This window comes from Rhincodon typus, chromosome 12 (genome assembly GCF_021869965.1).
Source record: "Rhincodon typus isolate 14 chromosome 12, sRhiTyp1.1, whole genome shotgun sequence".
Taxonomy (NCBI): Eukaryota; Metazoa; Chordata; class Chondrichthyes; order Orectolobiformes; family Rhincodontidae; genus Rhincodon; species Rhincodon typus.
Window position 1 is genome coordinate 69,073,872 of NC_063343.1, and position 14,700 is coordinate 69,088,571.

Genomic DNA, 14,700 nt, shown 5'->3' on the forward strand with positions numbered 1-14,700 from the left:
CACTCTCACCGTCACTGCCTCACCGGCCCCGCTCTCACCGTCACTGCCTCACCGGCCCCGCTCTTGCCAGCATACCCTTGATCTGCCACAGTCAGTCTGGCGCATGTTCGATCCACCATCGCTGCAGGACACAGCCCGTAAGTTCACCGCCTGGCACATGGCTCCCGGTCGCAATCCAGCTCCCTCCTGATTCCTTAGGTAGGTAGTTAAAACGGCTTGGTGGGGGGGATAGAATTACTACAGAGGGAGAGAGTAGAAGGAAGGGAGGAAAAAGGAAGGATGGAGAAAGAAAGAGAAAGAGAACGGGCGAGCAGAGTGGAGCTCCGAATGGAGCAACCTATCCTGCCACCATCTTGCCAGAAGCAGCATAGGCTAGACATGGAACACACAGGACTGATTTCTGCTCTGGGACTGGGAGCACAGCTTGGGACTATCCTGGGGGAACATCACCGAAAGATTGTGTTTCTCAGTCTGTGATGATGGAGTTCCCAGAGCCAAGGGTTGGGAGACACGGAACCAGATTTGGAGTCTGCCGGGAAGCAGAAGTGACCAGGATGGAGGGTCTGCCTTGGTGCTGAGGCCCTATCTTGAAGGCTGAAAGAGAAACAAATGAAACATCAAGCAGCCCTCACATGTTCTCCTTCTGTTCCACACACTCCCCATTCTCTATCCAATTAGTCTTGATTTTGTAAATGCACTGATGTTCAGGCGCATTTCTCAGTCCTTCCTCAGCAACTTAAGTTTGTTGCCTCTCCCAAATGGTGATATTGCATCCTGAAGCTTCTGTGGGCCTTTGTAGAGACTGATTGTCTTGGTTACAGAGTGATTGTTGTGACCTTAAAAACCGGAGTACGGTTTAAGTGATGCTTCTCTCAGTCCTATGGATAGGTCAGGAAGGATGTACTGATTTATAATTTGGGTAGGAAGCATATTTTGTTCAATTATGTTTTCAATCCATCAGGCAATTGAAGGATCTTGGAGACTGGACAGGTTTCAAGTAAGATATGAAGTATTTTGTGAACAAAGACATGCCAATGCTTTTGTTTTAACAGTGTCAGTAGTTAAATCAATGCAAAAAAATTTTTTAAAAATTTCCATTCTTACATACCTTAAGTACATAACCCTGCCAGCTGACAAATCCTTACAATACATCTTAAGAAACTATTATTTCAAAGTACACGCACCATTGTATATTGAGTTTGAAGAGCAATAATAGTCATCTGAGTTTTTTGGCCAATACAGATCCCTCAACCAACCCCCACTGAGTCAGATATTCTGGACATTATCACATTGCTTTCTGTTTGCAAATGAGCTGCTTCATTTCTTATACCAGTTTTCATCCATTTTTCCTCATCAACCTGTTCAGCGAAGTTATTACACACCGCTGGAGCAAGAGTGCTTGAACCGGGCCTCCCAGTGCGGGGTAGGGAAACTACCACTGTATCACAAAAGACTGCACTTCATTTCTTTTATTTGAATGTTCCCGTGTGCTTTATTGGCTACCGTTTTCTGCAGCAGTGAAAGACCTTGTAGAAAGGGCGACTTTGTGTTCTTTTCAAATTTGATGTCGTTGCTGTTGCCATAGTGACGTAATATCTTTTACAGTTCTTACTTTATTTCTCGCATCACCAGTGGTTTAAGAAATGCAAAACAACTATATTTATGATGATTGAAAAGGGCTTGACACACAATATTGTGCCTAAGCAGTGTTAGCAGAGTCATTAGCTTGATGGGCTTGGTTTTCCTCAGCATCTTCCATTTCTGCTGGATAAATTTGGAATTGTTTTTATTTTATTAACTTCTTTCAGATATCAGCAGCTCAGTCAAAATATTACACATATCAACATTCAATCGCTCCCTGCAAGCTGGGAGATAAAGCTGTGTTGTGCAGTAATCAGCGAGTACTGTGGGAGATAGTCAGTCATCAACTAATATGGCGCCCAACTTAGTTTTCTGAGTCCATTATGATCAGTGCTGTTTGGGAGAATGTGTTTTTTTTCTCACTGGAGCATCCCATCCAATTCTCATGTGGTACAGTGACTCAGTGGTCAGCACTGTTGCCTCATCATGACAGGGACCCGGGTTCAATACCACCCTTGGCTGACTGTCCTGTGTGGAGTTTGTACATTCTCCCCATGTCTGTGTGTATTTCCTCCAGGTGCTCAAGTTTCTTTTCACAATTCAAATATATGCAGATTAGGTGGATTTGCCATGTTTAAAAACCCCATACGGGGATGGGTTGGATCTGGGTGGGATGCTTTTTAGAGGGTCAGTGGTGGGCTGACTGGTCTGTTTTTGCACTGCAGGGATTCTAAATCCAATCTCACATTCCTGTTTATTCCCAGTCTTTCTGTAACACCCAATGCAGGAGCAAAAGTCAAGACATCACCAAATAGAATAACAGCCCAATTTACTACATAGGAATTGCTCCACACAGAATCAAGCTGCTCAGCCCATCCAGTCAATGCCAATATTAATGATATCACTATATGAGACTGCTCCCTTCCCTACTTAATCCATCTGTATGAACGTACCTTGTTATCCCACTCTCTTTCGCATTACTTCTTTAAAGGTAAAGGGACCATGACCACGTCCATCTAGAAGGATAAGGGCAGCAGATATGTTGGAACAGTACCCCTCAAGTTCCCCTCCAAGTCATTCACCATCCTGAATTGGAAATATATCGCTGCTCGTTCACTGTCGCTGGGTCAAAATCCTGGAATTCCCTCCCTAATAGCATTGTGGGTCAACCTACAGCAGGAGGACTGCAGCAGTTCAAAAAGGCAGCTCACCATCACCTTCTCAAGGGCAACTAGGGATGGGCAAGAAATGCTGGCCCAGCCAGCGACGCCCACATCCCACAAGTGAATAAAAGAAAGGTAACGGAGTGGTGATGGTTTACTGGTATTATTGCGAGGCTATTAATTCAGAACACAGGTAATGTTCTGGGGACCTATGTCCAAATCCTGTCCTACCAGATATTGGAGTTGGACATCAATTTTCTTATGTGTAAAACAAAATGTCTGGAGTTATCAGTCTAATGATGCCTATTGTCAGGAAAAGCCCTTCTGGTTCACTCATGCTGTTTCGGGAAGGGAGCTGCTGTACTTACCTGGTCTGGCCTACATGTGAGCCCAGACCCACAGCGATGTGGTTGACTCCGAACTGCAACAAATGTTGGCCAGGAATGAATTTTGAAAAAAAATACCACTGCCCTCCCAGAGGGCTGCTCTTTCATCAGACAGAGATAACTGATGATGGGTTAACCTGCAGGCCACCATACCTTAGGAGTGGTTGAGAGAGTGGCACTTCTTGGTAACCTTAGCCAGTGCAAGAATTGAACCTGTTCTGGTGATACCACAGACCAGCTGTCCAGCCACTGAGCTAACCAATTACCTCTCAGGGCACCCACGTAAATAGCACTTGTTTCAATTATTCCAAGTGACAATAGGTTCCATTTCTTCATCGATCTCTGGACAAATGCTTTCCCTGACCTCCCCATTGAATTTATAAATGACTATCTTCACTTGTGGCCTCTTCAATTGGAAGGATTTTCCCTGTATCTGTCGAACGCCTTTGTGTTTATCAAGACCTCCCTCAGGTAAGCCATCAGCCTTGTCTTCACTAGATAAAGGTTCCTCAGCCTGTTCAGATTATGATCAGTTTGATCAAAAATTCTGAATAATTGTTAAATTCTGTTTGGGCAGAACATATTGCCAACCCGATACTGGTGTGAGTGCTCAGGAAAGCAGTAGCACAAGGGTAGGCGTTACTCAAAAGTCTCCCAGGAGGAGGTAGAAGAATGAAGCCATAATCATTGACCTTACTGAGTGGCCTCTCACCTGCAAACCCAGTTCAATTTATATCAACACAGCAATGCTGACAATTGATTAGCTCAGTTGGTTGGATAGTGGGTTTGTAATGCAGAGCAATGCTAACATTGTGGGTCAGATTCCTGCACCAGCTTGAGGTTACCATGAACGACACTCCTTACTGAAGTGTGGTGACCTCTGCTTAAGTCACCACCAGTTGTCTATCCAGAGCCTGATGGTCCAGTAGGACTATGGTGACTTTATCTTTTACAGTATCAGAAACAATGTTTAATGTAAATATAATAGTCCAAGTAGAGGACAAACACTCCTTAATTATCATGTTTCCTTGTCTTTTCTCTCACTTGTAGTCAGGTGTTGATGGAGGATACAATCCTTTGTGCTGAAGATAATTTACTGCTGTGAAAACTGGTAACAGGCCTGTGATTGACATTTCTGGCAAACATTATTCTTTGTATGAAGGGAGATGATAGCCTAGTGGTATTATCACTTGACTATTGATCTAGAGACACAGATAACATTCTGGGGACCTGGGCTCGAATCCCACCACAGCAAATGTTGGAATTTGAATTCAATAAAATATGTAGAATTGAGAATCTAGTGATGATTATGAATCAATTGTAGGAAAATCCCACCTGGTTCACTAATGCCCTTTAGGGAAGGAAACTGCAATCCTTACCTGGTCTGGCCTACATGTGACTCCAGACCCACAGCAGTGTGGTTGACTCTCAACTGCCCTTTGGGAATAAATGCTGCCTAGCCAGCAATGCCCACATCCTGCTAACAAATTTAAAAAAAATAAGGAACCTGGCTTCTGACAGTAACCAGCATCCATTCCCAAAGTTATGTCTGACTATATTTACATCAGAAGCACTAACAGGAGGATCTGAGCAGTGACTATTGCTAATGTTTTGTTTCACTACATCACCAGCTGAACCCCCAACTGAGGAGTGTTCATTGTCTACTCAAAGATCAGAGGTTGTAGCATTGTATTTCTTCATAATGAGTTATCGTGATGTACTCTTTTGCAATGCTCAGCACCATTCAATTTCCAGAGACTTTTGTGCAGCCATGAGAGAACCAGGAAGACTATCTGTAATTACATAACACTTTTAACAGAGGAAAACATCTGGATCCACTTTGCAGGGTCAGAATCAGAGGGAAAATAAAGCATCATAGAAGAAGATGATATTGGCCCAGACTTTCTGATGGCCAGAACTTATCTTTTGCCTTCGTTTATTTCTGCTGTTACATTTTAAATTCGAGTTTTTGAACTAAGATGGCGCTGGAGAATGGCAACTTTGTACACTTTTCGCTATTCCCATATATTCCGACGCTTGAATCCACATGACAATAAAATCTAGTTCTAATTCTAATTAACCATGGAATTCTAATTCCTATCATACATTTGGTCCATATCCCTCTATACCTATCCCATCCACGTACCTGTCTAAATGTTTTGCCCCCACCACAACCTCTGACAGCCCATTCCAGACACTCACCACCCTCTGTGTGAAAAAAGATAGCCCCTCTGGACCCTTTTCTATCTCTCCCATCTCACCTTAAACATATGTCCTCAAGTTATCGACTCCCCTACCATGGGGAGAGGCTGTCTACTATCTACCTTATCAATGCCCTTCATGATCTTATAGACAGCTATAAGGTCAACACTCAGTTTCCTATGCTCCAGGGAAAAAAAATTCCCAGCCCATCCAGCCTCTCCTCATAACACAAACCTTCCAGTCCAGATAGCATCTTAGTAAATCTTTTCTGCATCCTTTCTAGTTTAAGAATATCTTTTCTATGTTACAGTCATAGAGTCATACAGCACAGAAACAGATCCTTCAGTCCAACTCATCCACACCAACCAGACATCCCAATCTGACCTTGTCCCACTTGCCAACATTTGCCCATATCCCTCTCAACCCTTCCTATCCAATAGACCCACCCAGGTGCCTTTTAAATGTTGTAATTGTACCAGCTTCTGCCACTTTCCCTGGCAGCATGTTCCGTACACTCACCACCCTCTGCGTGAAAAAATTACCGTCAGGTGCTTTTCAAATCTTTCCCCTCTCACCTTAAACCCTATATGCTCTTGTTTTGAGCTCCCCCACCCTATCCACGTCCCTCACGATTTTATAAACCTCCATAAGTTCACCCCCGCCCCTAGCCCCAGCCTCCGATGCTCCAGGGAAAATTGCCACAGCTTATTCAGATTCTCAAACCCCTCCAGACCCAGCCAAATACCTTCCTCACCACCCTGTCTATCTGTGACTCCAATTTCAAGCAACTATGCACCTTCACCCCTTGGGCTCTTTGTTTGGCAACACTCCCCAGGTTCCTACCATTAACTGTCTAAGTCCCTATCAAAATAAATTTATCTAAATAGATTTAAAGTAATAGGCAGAAACCTTAGAGAAGAGGTGCTTCTTATTTACTCAGAGCTAGTAAGAACTGCCGATGCTGGAGTCAGAGATAACACAGTGTGGAGCTGGAAGAACACAGCAGGCCAGGCAGCATCAGAGGAGCAGGAAAGCTGGCGTTTCGGGTCAGGACCCTTCAGAAAAAAAGGTCCCTGACCCGAAACATCAGTTTCCCTGCTCCTATGACGCTGCCTGACCTGCTGTGTTCCTCCAGCTCCACATTGTGTTATCTTCTTATTCATTGCTGGGATGTGAACATCGATGACTAAGCCAGCACCTATTGCTCATCCCTAGCTGCCCTTGAGAAGGTGGTGGTGAGCTGCCTTCTTGAACCACTGCATTCCATGTGCTGCAGTTAGAACTACAATGTTGTTAGGGAGGAAATTCCCAAATTTTGACCCAGTGACACTGACAGAATATTTCCAAGTCAGGATGGTGAGTGTTTTGGAGGGGAACTTGCATGGCGTGGTGTTACCCTATATCTGCTGCCCTTGCCCTACTAGATGGAAGTGGTCATGGGTTTGGAAGGTGTTTTCTGAAGATCTTTGGTAAATTTGTGCAGTGCATCTTGTAGATGGTGCACACAGTTACTACTGAGCGTCCGTGGTGGATGGTGTGGGTGTTTGTGGATGTGATACCAATCAAATGGGCTGCTTTGACCTGAATGACAACAGGATTATTGAGTGTTGTTGGAGCTGCACCCATCCAGGCAAATGGGGACTGTTCCATTACACTCCTGACTTGTGCTTTCCAGGTGTTTGACAAGCTTTTGTAGTCAGGAGGTGAGTTACTCACTGCAAGGATCCTAGCCTCTGACCTCTTGTAGCTGTACCTATCCAGTTCAGTCTATGGCCAATGTAACCCCCAGGATGTTGAGAATGGGAGAATCAGTGATGGTGATACCATTGAATTGCAAGAGAGAATAGTTAGATGCTCTCTTGTTGGAAGTTGTCATTAGAAGTTGGTATGAATGTTACTTGCCACATTTCAGCCCAAGCCTGATGTTGCCCACATCTAGATGTGTTTGGGGACGGACTGCTTCAATACTGTAATGTACTGTATAGTTATGCCATGTGATGTATTGTGAATAAGACAATTGGTGGACAATGAAGTCCTGTTTCCTCTTTACAGATGGTTCCAAGATTAACACAAGTAAAATTCCACCTACTCACATCTGGGGTGGCACAGTGGCTCAGTGGTTAGCACTGCTACCTCACAGCACCAGGGACTTGGGTTCATTTCCACCCACGGGTGACTGTGTGGAGTTTACATGTTCTCCCTGTGTCTGCGTGGGTTCCCTCCGGGTGCTCTGGTTTCCTCCCACAGTCCAAAAATGTGTAAAGTAGGTGGATTGGCCATGCTAAATTGCCCCTGTAGTGTCCAGAGATGTTTAAGTTAGGTGGGTTAGACGTAGGGGAATGAGTCTGGGTGGGATTCTCTTTGGAGGGGCAGTGTGGACTTGTTGGACCAAATGGCCTGTATCCACACTGCAGGGATTCTGTGATCTTACCTGATAATCAGTTGAATGAAGGTGCTGAAAACTTTTATCCAAGTTTTTAGATGCTTTTCCTTCAGAAGCACAACTCAATGATTGAAACAGAACATGTTTGAACAGTTGCATCCAGCTGTGAATGGAAAAGTTTTGGAAGGAAATTTGGATACATCTTCGGATTTCACTCTTTTCACTATAGGTTTGCAAGATGATCTAATCAATGTGTTATAATTTTCAAAAGAATCTGAGATGGTTGTTCAAGAAAAAGCAATGCCTCTCGTGGGTGGGGAATGTGGACAATCAAGAACAATGAGCCTCCATCTTCAAATGAGAGCTTTACTTTGTGAAATTGGGAAACATTTCGTTCCACAAAGTTGAACAGAAATGTTCAACAATCTACATGGAAAAGGGTTTGGATTTTGGGCCAGGTGGAGTTTTCAATGCTGAAGTTGCTAGGTTTTTATTTGCTGAAGGGATTTGGGAATAAAGGTAGATCATAGGGAGTCAGATACATGTCAGTGATGAGTGAATTAAATGTCTGGACAGGCTTGAAAGGCCAAGTGGCCTACTGCTACGTTCCTTTGTTCTAACTAAGTAAGTATCCACATAAAACCTGCAAGATGTTTGTATTTAAATTGAATCAGCCCAATAGGGACCTGATCAAAACAAATATCCATATTCTGGAGCTGTAAGATCAGAGAGAGCGAAGTCAGCTACAGTAAGTGAACACGGTCTTACAGATAAAGAGCAGTACAGCACAGGAACAGGCCCTTCGGCCCACCAAGACTGTGCTGACATATGATGCTTTTCTGCACTAAAACCTTTTGCCTCAAAGCTGTCTGTATCCCTTTATTCCCTATCTATTTTATTTCTGTCAAGATAAAGCCCAAACACATCACCTAGAAAAAAAAAGAAGACGTTTACAGAGATATGACTCAAAAGGTCAACTCTGCTTCTGGCTGCACAGATGTTGCTGAACTCATTTTGTGTTTCTCCATTATTGTCCATTTGTTTTTAAGGAGCTGCAGATTGGTTGAGATGTTGGAAGGTAAATTGAAGCAGGAGGTGATGACGTAGGTGGTCATGAGAAGTTGAAGCATTTGTACAAATGTTGTGGGCTGAATGGCCTCTTCCTGTGATGTAAATTTTACTTAGGATCATAATATGACTACAAGAAATTAGAGTAGGCCATTCAGCCCCTCGAGCCTGCTCCACCCTTCAGTAGAATCATGGCTAATCCAACATTTCTGATGTCACTTTCCTGCCCTTTCTCCAAAACCTTTGATTTCTTGACTGATCAAGAATTTATCTCAGGCTTAAATATACATAAGGATCTGCCCCCTCAGCTCTCTTTGACAAGGAGTACCATAGACTCAGAAGCCTCTGAGAGAAGAAATTTCTCTTGATCTCAGTCTTAACTTGGGTTAATCAGAGACTTAAGGTGAAATAATAATTATCCAACAAAGGTTTCCATTATAGTGTGAGGACAAATAAATGCACATTTACTCATACATTATGTCAGCTGCAACAAACCTGAACGCAGAATGCAGTCAAAATATGCAAATAATATTCAATTACTGCTTAATTTTTCTTCCAGAATTATGTTTAGAGATACCAAAGTTATAAACCAATCACTCACAACAGTAAATACCATTAAGCCAGGGGACTAAGAACCTCAGAGAATTACCCGCTTGCAGTTCTTTCTCCAATCTTTATGATGAGAATACACATTTAAATCGAGAAATATGCAATGATGCATAAACCTCGGTGGAAGTACAGACTTAAACCTACCAGAAAACCCACAAGAATTTGTTCTGCTTTTGTTAGGAAAGTAAAATCCAGATTGTTCTCAGACCTCTGAGCTGACCTGAATAATGAACCATTGTTGATGTATTTTATCGTCAATCCACACTGTTGAATTTAGTTTCATTGTTTCTCTAATTCTGAAAGAGGTTAATCGCAGACAAACTATTGTTTGATTGATTTATTTTGCACTTTCCATTTCATTTCAAGTGTTGACGACTTTTTTCACACTTCACGAAGCAGGGTTAACTCCTGAGAGGATCATCACTTCTCCACCATGTCTTTTTCCTTCTGTTCTGGACATTATCAATGTGCAGGATGTAGTTGGAGGGTGGGAGTTAATTGTAACAAAGGGGAAATATGGCAGAATCGATTGGGCAGCCATTGGCAACCCCAGCTAAATGAAGGACAAGTAATGTTTGACAGTCTACTGGAAGTCACCAAGTCTGCAAATCTGGACATAAATCCAAACGTCTTGTAGGAAATGTCCTTTTTATTTATTCAGGGGATCCTTGGCTAGGCCAGCACTGATTGTTCATCTCTAATGACCTTGAGAAGATGGTTGTAAGCTGGAAGATTGCAGTGGCTCACTACTGCCTCCTCCAGGGCAATTAAGGATGAGCAGTAAATGCTGACTTAGTCACATCCTCCTGAACAAATTAGAACAAAACATTGTCTATCTGAATGGTTTTCAGGCAGGATTCTCAGAACCTCAAAATCCCCTCAATATGCACACAATTTTCACATTGTCTGAAAATGGTGTTAATTTTTTTTCAATTTTCAAGATATTCTGATCTTACAAAAAACAATAATTTGTTCTTTAAATTGAGTTTTGGTTTGTTTTTGTTTATAGTGGCAGGGGAGGAGGTTTAGTGTTCCTCAGAATTTCACAATATAGTATAGTGTACCTTAAGCAAAAGTGAAAGCTACTGTGCTATATCCTTATGAAGTCAAGGTTTCATAGGAGAGTCCCTGCAGCTAGTTTCATCAAAACCCATCACCATAGCCTTTGATTCCTTCCAACTTAATGTGTTTTTTTCAGATTCCCCCACTGATTGCCTGCTCTTGTAGCCACTGTATTTATATTATCAGTGCAGTTGTGTTTCTGGTAATGTCATTGTTACTATCCTAAGGGTTATCATTCACAACAAAACTGAATTTGACGAGCCATATAAATTTTGGGATCACAAGAGCAGGTCAAAAAATAAAAATCCTGCAGCGAGTAACTCAACTCCTGACTCCCCAGAGCCTGTGCACCATCTACAAGGCACAAGGAGGCGATGGCCTAGTGGCATTACAGCTGGACTGTTAATCCAGAGACCCAGATAATGTTTTGGGAATAGTAGGAACTGCAGATGCTGGAGATTCTGAGATAACAAGGTGTAGAGTTGGATGAACACAGCAGGCCAAGCAGCATCAGAGGAGCAGGAAGGCTGATGTTTTGGGCTTAGACCCTTCTTCAGAAATGTGGGAGGGGAAGGGGGTTCTGAAATAAATAGGGAGAGGGGGAGGCGGATAGAAGATGGATAGAGGAGAAGATAGGTGGAGAGGAGACAGACTGGTCAAAGAGGCGGGAATGGAGCAAGTAAAGGTGAGTGTAGGTGGGGAGGTAGGGAGGAGATAGGTCAGTCCAGGGAGGACGGGCAGGTCAAGGAGGCGGGATGAGGCGAGTAGGTAGGAGATGGACATCCAGTCCCTATACACCTGCATTCCCCATACAGATGGCCTAAAGGCCCGCCGCTTCTTCCTGTCCCGCAGGCCCGACCAGTCCCCCTCCACTGACACCCTCATCCGCTTAGCCAAACTCGTCCTCACCCTCAACAACTTCTCTTTCAATTCTTGCCACTTCCTACAGACAAAGGGGGTGGTCATGGGTACCCGCATGGGCCCAAGCTATGCCTGCCTCTTTGTAGGTTACATGGAACAATCCCTCTTCCGTACCTACACTGGCCCTAAACCCCACCTCTTCCTCGTTACATGGATGACTGTATTGGCGCTGCCTCGTGCTCCCACGAGGAGCTCGAACAGTTCATCCACTTCACCAACACCTTCCACCCCAAACTTAAGTTCACCTGGACCATCTCTAATACCTCTCTCACCTTCCTGGACCTCTCTGTCTCCATCTCCGGCAACCACCTAGAAACCGATATCCATTTCAAGCCCACCGACTCCCACAGCTACCTAGAATACACCTCCTTCCACCCACATTCCTGCAAAAATGCCATCCCGTATTCCCAATTCCTTCACCTCCGCTGCATCTGCTCCCAGGATGAGGCATTCCACTCCCGTACATCTCAGATGTCCTCGTTTTTCAAGGACCGCAACTTCCCCCCATCAGTGGTCGAGAACGCCCTCGACCGTGTCTCTCGCATTTCCCGCAACTCATCCCTCACACCCCCTCCCTGCAATAACAACCAAAAAAGAATCCCCTTCATCCTCACGTACCACCCCACAACCGCCGGATCCAACGCATCATCCTCCGATACTTCCGCCATCTGCAATCCGACCCCACCACCAAAGACATTTTTCCCTCCCCACCCTTATCTGCCTTCTGGAGGGACCACTCTCTCCGTGACTCCCGTGTCCGCTCCACACTCCCCTCCAACCCCACCACACCCGGCACTTTTCCCTGCAACCGCAGGAAGTGCTACACCTACTCCTACACCTCCCCCCTTAACCCCATCCCAGGCGCCAAGAAGACTTTCCACATCAAACAGATGTTCACCTGCACATCTGCTAATGTGGCATACTGCATCCGCTGTTCCCGTTGTGGCCTCCTCTACATCGGGGAAACCAAGCGGAGGCTTGGGGACTGCTTTGCAGGACACCTACGCTCGGTTCGCAATAAACAACTGCACCTCCCAGTTGTGAACCATTTCAACTCCCCCTCCCATTCCACAGACGACATGTCCATCCTGGGCCTCCTGCAGTGCCACAGCGATGCTACCCGAAGGTTGCAGGAACAGCACCTCATATTCCACTTGGGAACCCTGCAGCCCAATGGTATCAATGTGGACTTCACAAGCTTCAAAATCTCCCCTCCCCCTACCGCATCCCAAAACCAGTCCAGCTCGTCCCCGCCTCCCTAACCTGTTCTTCCTCCCACCTATCCCCTCCTCCCACCTCAAGCCGCACCCCCATCTCCTACCTACTAACCTCATCCCGCCCCCTTGACCTGTCCGTCCTCCCTGGACTGACCTATCCCCTCCCTAACTCCCCACCTACACTCACCTTTACTGGCTCCATCCCCGCCTCTTTGACCGGTCTGTCTCCTCTCCACTTATCTTCTCCTCTATCCATCTTCTATCCGCCTCCCCCTCTCTCCCTATTTATTTCAGAACCCCCTTCCCCTCCCCCATTTCTGAAGAAGGGTCCAGGCCTGAAACATCAGCCTTCCTGCTCCTCTGATGCTGCTTGGCCTGCTGTGTTCATCCAGCTCTACACCTTGTTATCTCTAATGTTCTGGGGACCTGGGTTTGAATCCTGCCACAGCAGATGGTGGAATTTGAATTCAATAAATATCTGGAATTACGAGTCTAATGATGATCATGAATCCATTGTCAATTGCTTTGAAAAGCCCATTTGGTTCACTAATGCCCTTTAGGGAAGGATACTGCCATCCTTACCTGGTCTGGCCTACAATGTGACTCCAGACCCACAGCAATGTGGTTGACTCTGAACTGCCCTCTGGGCAATTAGGGACAGCAATAAATGCTGACCCAGACAGTGATGCCCCTCATCTCGTAAATGAATAAAGGAAGTCAGGGGTGTGATGGAATACCCCCCACTCACCTGGATGGGTACAGCCTCAACAACATTGAAGGCGCTTGACACCATCCAGGACAAAGCATTATTGGCACCACATCCAAATGCTCAGTAGCAGCAGTGTGTACTGTCTACAAGTTGCACTGCAGAAATTCACCAAAGATCCTTTGACAGCACCTTTCAAACCCACGACCACTTGCATCTAGAAGGACAAGGGCAGCAGATACATGGGAACACCACCCCCTGCAAATTCCCTCCAAGCCACTCACCATCCTGACTTGGAAATATATCACTGTTCCTTAGTGTTGCTGGGTCAAAATCCTGGAACTCCCTCTTGCAGGGCATTGTGGGTCTACCTACAGCACATGGACTATACAGAAGATCAAGAAAGCTCCTCATCACCTCATTTTCAAGGGCAATTAAGGATGGGTTATAAATGCTGGCCCAGCCAGTGATGCCCACATCCTAATAATGAATGGAAAAGAATTATATCCCTGCCATTCAACTCAAAGCCACATTCTATCAAACTCTGGGTGAGGAAGTTTCCTCTGAATCCACCACTGGATTTATCCATCAGGTTTTTTATATTGACGACTGTAGTTTTGATCTCTCCCATGTATTCTCCATGAGTACCCTAACAAGTCCCTTTTAATTTTAAATCCTCAGTTAGTTCATACTCAAATCATCGTTGCTCCATAGAAAAAAAGTCCCACTGTGGTCAATTTTCCTAAGCATTATCGTCATTTAATGTTTTAGCAAAATCTGTTGATGGACCAATCAACTCTGATCATCATTATTCCTTGCCATTATTTTTCTTGGGTATTCCTCTTGGTTTTATTGCAATCTCACAGCTTCTATCCTCCTGAAAACATCAATTCACACATTCCTCTTTCTCCTGCTTTCATATTCTACTGAAATCAAGGTGCGACACATCATTGATGAGAACTCACTCCCTCTTTACTAGTATCTTAAAATGGTGAATCATTTTGCAGAGGTTTGATTTCCCTGGATGGAACCAAACAGCACATTTTGGCTATGTGGTCCATAGTATCTGTGCCGGCTCTCTGAATTAGTTCCACTTCCATATTAATGTAAGAACATAAGAGATAAGAGAAAGGTTAGACCATTTACCCCACTGAGCTTGCTTCATCAATCAATACAATCATTCCTGTCCGCTTTTCTGCCTGTTCCCCATATCCTTTCATTCCCCAAAAGACCAAAATTCCGTCCATCTCCATCTTAAATGTTTTTAATGTTGGCATATCCAGAACCCTCTGGTCGGGAATGGTAAAAATTTACATCCAATTGAGTGAAAAGAATTTCTCCTCAACTCAGTCCTAAATGATGGACTGAGTAATGGACCAAGATATCATTGATTAAAAGAGTC